Genomic DNA, 11,983 nt, shown 5'->3' on the forward strand with positions numbered 1-11,983 from the left:
CGTATGAATGGGGACTGCTTTAATCATCCATATATTTTCCCTTCCATCCACATAGACTTGGAATGGAATCCTCAAGAAGACATGACACTTCTATTTCTGAACTGTGGAATGTTTTTTTCATAAAACACTAGCAGAAAGATAGTGCATATTGAAGGTGCTCCCTAAAATCCTCCCCTTGTTCCCCCATCCTTCCCCAAACATGCTGGTGGAGGGACGATAAGCATCTCCCTTAGCTTGGGGTCAAGTCACTCTGTCTCACTTTGTTCAATGTAGAAATTCCCAGTTCCAGAGAATCAGAAACTCAATGCCCCCTCTGGTTTTAATACAGACCATGATTTCAAATGCTGACATGACAGGACTTTTAGAGGCCCAAAATCACAGAGCTGGGAGGCAGCAGAGCCAACACTCACACAGGAACGCTCTGTCTTCTCAGAAATTTGCTGAGATAGGAGACCATCTTGCTTACCTTCTGTGGTGTGTGGATCCATGGTTGATGGGCAAGTACTTGTAGTGGATCCTGGGGAGAAAGCCAGAAGGGATGAACAGTAACCTTCCTCACCCCACCAAAGGAGGACTTTTGTTTCTGGGAGGTTAACCTCCTGCCTGTCCTTGACTTTGTCATCCCTCAGAGGAGTGATGGGGAGGGGAGAACTTCTGGTCCCTCACTGTGAATGCGTTGAGTAGAGCCTCCATCTTGGAGAAGAGATGGTGGAAGGAGGTGAGAAGGATATGCCTGACAATGAAAGACAGCTATAAGCAAGAGATATCTTCTTTACTCCAGGAATGAGTATCAATGCTCCTTAATTGGAAAATCACATGTATGTCAGAGGTGCTACTGGGAAAACACTAAGAGCAAGGGGCCAATGCAATCTCGGATCCTCCTGAATGAGCCCAGCCTCTCCTTCTCCTGGGTCTACCCTGACCCTTTTCTTTATATGTCTGGATAGACAGGACTGTGAGTGGAGCATCCATACAGGAGGTGGGAGAGGGTTGAGATGCCATCTACCATCTCTCTTCCTCTCTGGTTCTCATTGCCTCCATTTCTCCAGAAGCCCTAAGGTCCCCTGACGCCAGCATGGAGACCTTGAGAAGGAGCTCAGTGATACAGTAAGATATTATGGGAAAAGCTAGACAGCCTTTTGACTGCTGCAATGAGATTTAGTGTATTGTAAACATGGGACTCTTCATGGGTTATCCAGGCAAGAATACTGGAATGGGTTGCCATTTCCTCCTCCAGGGGACCACGTTTTGCCAGGACTCTTCACTATGAACCATCTGTCCAGTTGGCCCTGCTTGACTGGCTCAGAGCTTCCCTGATGTAAGAAGGCCCCTTCACCACTAAAAGGCTGTGATCCACGAGGAGGAGACAGTGAAGGACAAAAGAGTCTGTCGTGCTGCAGCCCACGGGGCGGCAATGAGTTGGACACAACATAGCAACTGAAGAGGAACAAAAAAGCATGGGCCAGGAACAGGTTCCTCACCTGTGACAGACAGGAACAGTGGGTCACTGGAGTCTGACCACGAGTAGGGAGATCAAGTGAAGGAGCCGTAGCACCTGTAGACCCCGCTGTGAGCTGGGGTCCCAGGACCCAGAGGGAACTCTGCCTGGAGTGCTCCGCGGGGGACCCGCCCTCCAGCATGTGGGCCCCAAGGTTCTCCCCATCCCTGAGCAGATGAAACTGATCAAAGGCGCTCTCGGAGCTGCAGACCAAGGTCACCTTCTCCCTGACCTCATCACAGGGCTCCCCTGAGGTGAAAGAGAGGGTTTTTCATACCAACCTGCAAGGAAGAGACCTTGATCTCAGAGCACAAAGTAAGTCTAGTCCTAAATAGAGGACTAAAGCTGGAAGTGTGCAACAAGAGAGGCACTGCAGTGAGAAGGCCGCCCACCACCAGGAGAGAAAGACCCACAGCAAGGGATACCCGGCACAGGGAAACACTCAGAAATAACTGTAAAAATGGAGTATCTTTTAAAATCCTTTTGAACAAATTAATAATTTTTAAAATGGATTGTCATTTAATGTCCTTTTTAAAGAAAGAGTATATATGTATATGACTAACTGAATCACTCTGTTGTACAACAGGAATTAACAACATCTGAAATCAACTAGACTTCAACAAACATAAATAAAAAATAAATTTAAAAAATAAATAATGTGCGTTTCTCTTGAAATAAACAGAACTTACTAACTACTGCTGGGACTATCAGAAAACATGGCATTGACCCAGAAGAAAAGATTATGGAGTAGAAATTGCCAGAATATCATTTGATCTTTGACCACTTCGTTCTTGAGGGTGTGTTCAGTGCTGCCATGTCCACCACCAGGGGCTGGAAGGGACTCCTCAGCGGGAGGGTGGGAGGGACCACTCCCCCTCTTTGTGAAACCACGAGGCTGAGCAACGTCAGGGTGTCTACCTCCATCTCAATCACCCAGGAGCCAGACTGCAGTGTGTCTGGTACCACATGTGCCGCTGACAGAGGAAGGGAGCTCTGACATGAAAATGGGAAACCAACCCCTTAACCAGCCATCAGTGGCTGCCTGAGCAGGGAACTGCCCACGTCCCTGCTCTCGTACATTTTTCTCCGTGATCATTCTTTCATGTTCTCGCTCCTTCACTCTGTCTCTGGCTGTGTCTTTCCCTTAGTACACGGCAGGGACTCTGTTCTCTTTTCCCTTCTGCTTTCACAGCTCCTCTCTCTCTGGTTTGTTCCCTCTCCCGAGTTTGTGAGTGTCTCTGCACGCCTGTCATTTTCTCCCGGTACTGATGCTGGACTGGACACCAGACCTTCTGTGACACAGAGAGCAGAAGGGACTAGTCTGGCCACACTCTCCTGTGATGATGATGTCCACGGGCTTGCTGGGAAGTGACCACTCATAGGGGGAGTGGCTGAGAGAGCTGTAGCATCTGTAGGTGCCCGTACTACCCACAGTCATGGGGCCAATGGAGAAGTCAGCAGGGGCATCCCCACCAGTGAGCGTCTCTCCACGTCTCTGGAACTGCCCTGTGTTGCTTTTTCTGTGCAGGATGAATCTGTCAAGCAGCATCGATGAGTGACAGCGGAGGGTCACATTCTCTCCCGCATGCCCGAGGGGGCCTGGGTGGCCTGAGATGGAGGGTTTTGGGAACATACCTAGGAGCAAAGAGGTTGTGAGCTTCAGTGAGTCACCCCACCTCGACACTTCCCCTGACATCTGAAGGTGTAAAAAAACTCCCCATGAAGCAGGAAAGCCAGGCTCTGGCTCATGCTTTTCTGTTTTTCTTTGCTCAAGACCTCCAGCCTCCTCTGTGTTTATTCTAAGCTCTTTAGCTGTGGGATCTGCTCTCAGCTTCATGCATACATACTCAGTCACTTCAATTGCATCTGACTCTGTGGGGCCCCATGGACTGTACCCTGCCATGCTCCTCTGTTCATGGGATTCTGCAGCTGAGAATACTGGAGTAGGTTGCAGTGCTCTTAACTTCATCCCATCCCTATTATGCATGGTGGGGGCCTGGGGTGGTCTGCTTCTCTGGTAGAATACATACCAGGTATAATACATACCCTGGTTCCCTTCACACTCGTCTCCTAGAATGTGGGTGATGATTGGCAGGAGATTGGGAAGGAGGTGGAGAAAAAAGTGAACATTTCCCCACCTCTGACCCCCACTTCATACCTCTGGAAACATTCCTGGGGTGACTTGGTCTTAACTGGGACCCCAGCTCCTTCATATGTGATTACAGCTCCCTACTGGGTGGCAGGTAACTCTCAGACTTGTTTCTCTTTCCTTGGTTTGGTTCTGGCTGGGAATCCTGAGGAAGTCTTCAGCAGCACGGACACAAGGACCTAGGGTAGGATTGCCTGCAGGCATGGGTGTCCCGAGCTGGGTTGGACCCCTCCTACCTGTGTCCACAATCTTCAGGGGGTCACTGACATCAGACCACACAGAGCAAGACCAGTCAGCTCCAGAACGTGTGTAGGACCCGGCATGTTCTCTGGTCACCAGCCAAGGGTGAAGGTGTTGAAATGATGTCCCTGGAGCTCGGACAAATGGGTCCCATCTCTTTTGAACAGTCTGAATATCACAAATGGAGGACCAGAGTGACACTGAAGAGTCACAGTCGGTCCTAAGGGAACCACGGGGCTTGGCCAGGCTGACAAAGAGGGCTTCTCACATTCACCTAGGAGAGAAGGAGACACAGGCTTTGAGAGAAACATAGGAATGATCCCCTTTCCCCACTGCCTCCGAAGGCACTTCCCCTTCAATTCTTCCAACTCTCCTCCCCTAAAGTGCATCACCCTGACGCTCAGGGACACCTGGGGTCTGGGGACAGACAGAGACACAGTCAATGCAGGACGGACATCATGAGGTTCTAAGAATATGATTCTCTGACGTGATTCTCATCACTCCTTGAGTTGACAAAAAATTGAGAAACTTTCTCTCAAAACACAAAACACTGGGGATTTCCTGGTGGTCCAGTGGTTAGAACTCAGCACTTTCTCTGCCAAGGGCCCGAGGTGAATCCCTGATGAGGGAACTAAGATCCTGCAAGCTGCACAATGCAGGCAAAAGAAAACATCACCAAAAATTGATGCCTAGACAAGAAGGAAAGGACTTCCCTGTTGCCTTTGTTGTAGCTCAAATGGTAAAGAATCTTCCTGCAATACAGGAAAGTAGGGTTCAGTCTCTGAGTTGGCAAGATCCCCTGGTCAAGGAAATGGCAACCCACTCCTGCATTCTTGCCTGGAGAATCCCATGCATAGAGGAGCCTGGTGAGCTACAGTCCATGGGGTCACAAAGAGTCAGACTTGACAGAGCGACTAACACTAACACAACTAAGCAGTGAGAAAGCCACTTGCCTGCAGAGAAGGAAGCAAATCTTTCCCTCGCTCCTTTGTTAGCTAACCTACATCAAATGTGTGACAAGGTCCATGTGGCCCTGCCTGATGTCCAGACCCTTCCCTGGGGTCAGCTCTAGTGGGTGCTCCTGCAGATCCTGTTGTTACGGGCTGGTTGGAGAGGCCAGGAGCCACCTGTCTGACAGGGGTCTGTGGGTACAGCCTCTGCTCCCCTCTCATGATTGAAATGGTACTTAGTGGGCCCAGCTCCTAGCTAGCAGACTTCACTGTGCCCCTTCAGGTACAGAGTCCAGAGCTGGGCTAACCTCTGTGGGGAGTGACAATGAGTATCAAGGCCCAAAGAGACTTGGGATCGACAGGACGTATGGTTCTCACTGTACTGACAGGGGTCTCATCCCGGTCCCCAGTGTCATGTACATCAGCCCCAACTGCTCTGCTCAACAGAGAAATAAGGGACGGGAGGACTCACCCACAGCTGCCCAGATCCTCAGACTCACACAGAATCCTAGAAGGAAAAGCACGTCAGAGTTGGCTTGTCCCGATGGACCCCACATTCCTTGCACCCTCATCCAGGGAACCTGGTCAGTGGTATGAGGACCCCCCTATTTTCACCATAACCCTTTCTGACTCTTTGCAGACTCACTGAGTCTCAGGAGGCTGAGGAGTGTGGGGCACATGGCTCTGCTTCTATGAGACAGGAGGCAGAACTGAGCAAAGCTGACTGAGTCACAGGATGCAGAAGGCGGTCAGTGTTGTTGGTACAGTCAGTCTGGCTCATGTCACATGGGAAGATGGCCTGCCTCTTCTCACGCCAGGGATTGAAGTCTGACCTGAGCCGCATCACTGAGCCTGCCTCATGACCCGATCGTCACTTTTTGTTTCCCTAAACACTGTAAACCTAAGAGGATTCGAACAGATCTTGCTGCCTTTAGGAAGTAATAACCGTGATTCAGTGTATAGCATGCAGGATGCATTTTCTAAGTTCATGATAAATCTCATTTACCTTAACTCTTTGCAGAAGAGAAATCACATGTACCCACATCATGTTTCAGGCTCAGTGCAGGTTACCAATTAAAGACTCATTAATAGAGACTTTCATTCTGCATTCTTATGAGGGGACCAGACATGCGTTTTATGGCTCTTTGAAAATATTACAGTATTCTACATTGTAATATATGTGAGTAAGGAATTAACTAACTGTGTTAGTTTCAGGTGTACAGCAAAGTGATTCAGTTACACATATACATGCATCTGCGGCTTTTCAAAGTCTTTTCCCACTTAGGTAGTTACAGAATATTAAGTAGAATTCTCTGTTTTATACAGTAGGTCCTTGTGGTCATGCATTAAAATAGAGCATTGTGTATACGTCAATCCCAAACTTCCAAACTAACCTCACCCTGACACTATCCCCCCTTGTGACCGTAGTTCCTTCTCTGTGAGTCTGTTTCGTAAATAAGTTCAGGTTTTTAGGTATCAAAATAAGTGATATAATGTGATATTTGCCTTTGTCTGATTCTTCTTCATCTGAAATTATTTCATGACTATGAGTGGAGACTTTACACACACAACACTCTCTCTGTCTCTCTCTCTTCCTCCCTTTCCAATCCAACGACCACACATGTACACAAAGATAACGTGTGTAAAGGTGACTGTGGTGTTTTTCTTGGGAGGAGAATTGTTCTGCCTGAAAAGGTGGACCACCTTACTTCCTAGATACTCAGATGAACACGAAATATGTCAAGTAGAGACTTCCAAGCTCCAGAATACTTGAGTGAGGGGCGTGTCCACAACAATCAACTCCAAGCTGGGACACAATGGCCCAGCTGTTTCAGGACGCCAAGGGCAGACATACACCCAGTTCGACTGTTGTTCATAGACAGGAAGGAAGCTCAGTAAGGGCAATGATTACACACCGTTTTTCTGGGGGTGGGGTTGTTAACATTTTGATGCTCCCTAAGTAACAAATCTGGTCTCCTCTTGATCATTATGTATGTAATGGAGTAACAGTAGAGTCACCCATCTTAAAATGTCCTTTTATTTACTTACTATCATGTTTCAGAATTGATCTGTATTCTTTGTCATTTCAGTTTGTGCATTTTTACCGCCATGTAATGTTTCATTGCAGATATATAAACCACAAATTTTTAAAAATTAAAAAAATGTATTCAAGTATAGTTTATTTCTGACGTACAGCAAAATCATTCAGCTTGACATATGTATTTTTTCCATTATGATTTATGGCAAGATACTGAATAGAATTCCGTGTGCCATACTGTAGGACCTCATTCTTTATCCATTCTATGTATAAAGAGATTTCATCTACTAATCCCAAGCTTCCAGTCCTTCCCTCCTTGGCAAACACAAGCCTGTTCTCTATGTCTGTGAGTGTCTTCATGTTCCTTTTAGATTCCACATACGGGTGATATCACAGGAAAATTGTCTTTCTCTTTCTGTCTACTTCACTTAATATGTTAATCTCCAGGTCCATTCATGCTGCTGCTAATGGCATGATTTCATTTTTAAATTTCTGAGTGGCATCCATTCTCTGTGTGTATAAGCATATACATCTTCTTTATCCATTCATCTGTCGATGCACAATTAGGCTGTCCCCATGTCTTGGCTATTGTAAGTTTTGCTGCTATGAACATAGGGGTGCATCAATCTTTTCAAGGTATAGTTTTTTACCAGATATATGCTCGGGATTGGAATTGTTGGATCATATGGAAACTCTGTTTTTACGTTTTTGAGGAACTTCCATACTGTTTTCCACAGTGGCTGCAGCAGTTTACACTTCCCAAACAGTGTAAGAGGGTTTCCCACTTCTCCACACCCTCTCCAGCATCTATTATTCGCCAACTGTTTAGTGATGGCCATTCTGCTCATTATGAGGCGATACCTGCTTGCAGGGTCAAATGGCCTTTCTCTACTAATGAGCAAAGCTGAGCAACTTTTCATATGCCTGTTGACCATCTGTGTATCTTCCTTTAAACCACAGATATCAACTGTGAGAGAGACGTCTATGGATTCTGTCTAAAACGAATGACACCTCTGCTAATGTCTCATGAATGTGCTCTGAATCCACCCTCACGTTGCTTGTCAAGGGAAAGAGTGATGAGGTCTTCAGGAAAGGAATAGTGACTTAATTTGGAAAGCTGGCAGACCAATGAGATCGTGAAATTGTGCCCCAAAGAATCATCTTACTTGAGTTAGATGTGCTTTTTGGGGAGTGAAAGGGATGGTCAAACAGTGTTTACTGAATGTAAAATAACCCTAGCCCTTGGGAAGAAAATTCCAAGGGAAGAGAGTACAATACAGATTAAATACCCACGTGTGAACTCACACTTTCACACTTACACACACACACTATAAGAGGAGGATGTGTAGCTGGTTGTTGCAATGTTTTAATTAACTAATTAATGGCTGTGCTGGGTCTTTGTCACTGTGCACAGGCTGTCTCTAGATGTGGGAAGGGGCAGCTCTTTGCTGTGGTGCAGGTGTCACATTGCTGTGGCTTCTCTTGTTGTGGAACACCCGCTCTAGGCACATGGGCTTATAGCCCACTGGTTTAACTGCCCTGAGGCATGTGGAATCTTCTCGGTCCTGGGATCGGGCCCATGTTCTCCACATGGGCAGGCAGATTCCCAACCACTGGACCACCAGGGAAGTCCTGTTGCAAGCTTTTTCCCCCTTATTTTATTATTTTTAATTTAAGGACAATTAAAATTCTGAGATGGCTTCTGCCGTACATCAACATGTATCAGCCATAACTATACTTATATCCCTTCCACTGTGGAAATCTTTTAATCCTGGAATCCTTTGTTCTTGAAGCTATCCATGCAGCTCTGGTCTTAATGTCTGTTTAATGACAAGACAAAAGGTTTTGTTTGTTCTGCCACTTTTTATCTCTATATGAATGGGAAAGTGTTATACCTTTCAAGTTCAGAACCGTGAGAATAGTTTAGGCCCTCAGTCATGTCTGACTCTTTGTGATCCCCTGAGCTGCCGAACCTGAGGCCAGGGGCGGCAGCTGGGTGGAGCCACCCACGCACGAGGCCAGGGCCGGTGGCCTGGAGGAGCATCCTGAGGAGTGGTGGCTACGCAGGTGCAGGAGGGCCCAGAGGAGCTACCCCATGTTGAAGGTCAGGAACGGCGTTGGTAAGGAGATACCCCTCGTCCAATGTAAGGAGCAGTGGCTGTGCTTTGCTGGAGCAGCCGTGAAGAGATACCCCATGCTCAAGGTAAGAGAAACCCAAGTAAGATGGTAGGTGTTGCAAGAGGGCATCAGAGGGCAGACACACTGAAACCATACTCACAGAAAACTAGTCAATCTAATCACACTAGGACAACAGTTCAGTTCAGTTCAGTTCAGTTCAGTGGCGCAGTCGTGTCCGACTCTTTGTGACCCCATGAATCGCAGCACACAGGCCTCCTTGTTCATCCCCATTTCCCAGAGTTCACTCAGACTCACATCCATCTAGTCCATGATGCCATCCAGCCTTCTCATCCTCGGTCGTCCCCTTCTCCTCCTGCCCCCAATCCCTCCCGGCATCAGAGTCTTTTCCAATGAGTCAGCTCTTTGCATGAGGTGGCCAAAGTACTGGAGCTTCAGCTTTAGCATCATTCCTTGCAAAGAAATTCCAGGGTTGATCTTCAGAATGGACTGGTTGGATCTCCTTGCAGTCCAAGGGACCCTCAGGAGTCTTCTACAACACCACAGTTCCAAAGCATGAATTCTTCAGTGCTCAGCCTTCTTCACAGTCCAACTCTCACATCCATACATGACCACTGGAAAAACCATAGCCTTGACTAGATGGACCTTCGTTGGCAAAGTAATGTCTCTGCTTTTGAACATATTAACTAGGTTGGTCATAACTTTTCTTCCAAGGAGTAAGCGTCTTTTAATTTCATGGCTGCAGTCACCATCTGCAGTGATTTTGGATCTCCAAAAAAATAAAGTCAGCCACTGGTTCCACTGTTTCCCCATCTATTTCCCATGAAGTGATGGGACCGGATGCCATGATCTTTGTTTTCTGAATGTTGAGCTTTAACCCAACATTTTCACTCTCCTCTTTCACTTTCATCAAGAGGCTTTTTATTCCTCTTCATTTTCTGCCATAAGGGTGGTGTCATCTGCATATCTGAGGTGATTGATATTTCTCCCGGCAATCTTGATTCCAGCTTGTGTTTCTTCCAGTCCAGCATTTCTCATGATGTACTCTGCATAGGAGTTAAATAAGCAGGGTGACAATATACAGCCTTGATGCACTCCTTTTCCTATTTGGAACCAGTCTGTTGTTCCATGTCCACTTCTAACTGTTGCTTCCTGACCTGCATACAGATTTCTCAAGAGGCAGGTTAGGTGGTCTGGTATACCCATCTCTCTCAGAATTTTCCACAGTTTATTGTGATCCACACAGTCAAAGGCTTTGGCATAGTCAATAAAGCAGAAATAGATGTTTTACTGGAACTCTCTTGCTTTTCCATGATCCAGCGGATATTGGCAATTTGATCTCTGGTTCCTCTGCCTTTTCAAAAAACAGCTTGAACATCAGGAGTTCACAGTTCATGTATTGCTGAAGCCTGGCTTGGAGAATTTTGAGCGTTACTTTACTAGCATGTGAGATGAGTGCAACTGTGCGGTAGTTTGAGGATTCTTTGGCATTGCCTTTCTTTGGAATTGGAATGAAAACTGACCTTTTCCAGTCCTGTGGTCACTGCTGAGTTTTCCAAATGTGCTGGCATATTGAGTGCAGCACTTTCACAGCACCATCTTTCAGGATTTGAAACAGCTCAACTGGATTTCCATCACCTCCACTTGCTTTGTTCGTAGTGATGCTTTCTAAGGCCCACTTGACTTCACATTCCAAGTTTCTGGCTCTAAATTAGTGATCACACCATCGTGATTATCTGGGTCGTGAAGATCTTTTTTGTACAGTTCTTCTGTGTATTCTTGCCACCTCTTCTTAATATCTTCTGCTTCTCTTAGGTCCAGACCAACATTCAAATAGTATTTTAAAAGAAGATTTATGAGAATAACTTGGGTTCATGTCTACACTGTGAACATTCAGAAAAATGAAGATTATGACATCTGGTCCCCACAACTACAGGCCAAAGAAAAAAAGGATAATTAGGGGAAAATGGAAACAGTGACAGTAGCAACACGGGAGCCCCAGAGTGTCTTCACTTTAAGCGATCCTGACATTTCTTGGTAAAAGAGTTCTTGGGTGGCTTAGTTCTAAGTCAGGAGAGACATCACACACAGAGAGCTCAATGAGCAACTAAGGCTCCATGGAGCTTGCTCTTCACCCCACTTGCCAGCTCAATTCACACTGGGGTCCTCATGGTGTTATCCTGTTCAGCCCTCCGCTTGGTTGAGCCAAGCCACATTGTGTTACCAGTTGATAACTTAAAAAGCACAAGATTCTCAAATGCTTGGGTTTGGTTAAAAGAAGCAAAAAGACAAAACATGCAAATATCGATGGATTAACACAACACATGCAAATCCTCCCTGGGACAAGTGATCTCTCTGCAGCCCTCAGTGATCTAGCGTGGAATGTCCAGTAGAATTCTCTGTGGTGACGGGACTTTTTTAACATCTGCTCTGTCCAGCACCATGGCACCTGGCCACATGACGCTACTGAGCACTTGAAATGTGGTGGGTGTGACTGAAGAACTGAATGCTTCACTTCATATACTTGTGAGTCATTGTCTGTACCGCGTGGATGGGTAAGTACAGCCAGTGCAGATCCAGACTGAGGGGGTTATTTTTGTCCTGTTTCTACCCCTGGAACCATAGTACCCTCAGGGCACACAGCTGGGAAAAGGCTGAGGGGCCTTCCCCAATGGCTCATTGGTAAAGAAGCTGCCTGTCAATGCAAGAGGCATGAGAGACGTCGGTCTAGAAGATCCCCTCGAGAAGGGAATGGCAACCCCCCTCAGGACCTTGACTGGAGAATCCCATACACAGAGGAGCATAGTGAGTGACAGAACGTCATGGCTTCACAAAGAGTTGGACATGACTGAATTGCCGTAGCATGCAGACACGCAGCCTCACGTGGCAAGTGGCACCACAGTGGATATCTCAAACAGAATATACTTCATCTTTTTACTTGGCCAACTTGCATTGCTTTGATTATTGTTTCA

The 11,983-nt window shown here is 46.6% G+C and overlaps 1 pseudogene; it reads right to left on the bottom strand.

Moving 5' to 3' along the window:
• Positions 1-1,338: 1,338 nt before the first annotated feature.
• On the bottom strand, positions 1,339-5,529 carry LOC101101876 (killer cell immunoglobulin-like receptor 2DL4; annotated as a pseudogene).
• Positions 5,530-11,983: the final 6,454 nt, after the last annotated feature.

The sequence above is a fragment of the Ovis aries genome, chromosome 14 (genome assembly GCF_016772045.2).
Source record: "Ovis aries strain OAR_USU_Benz2616 breed Rambouillet chromosome 14, ARS-UI_Ramb_v3.0, whole genome shotgun sequence".
Lineage (NCBI taxonomy): Eukaryota > Metazoa > Chordata > Mammalia > Artiodactyla > Bovidae > Ovis > Ovis aries.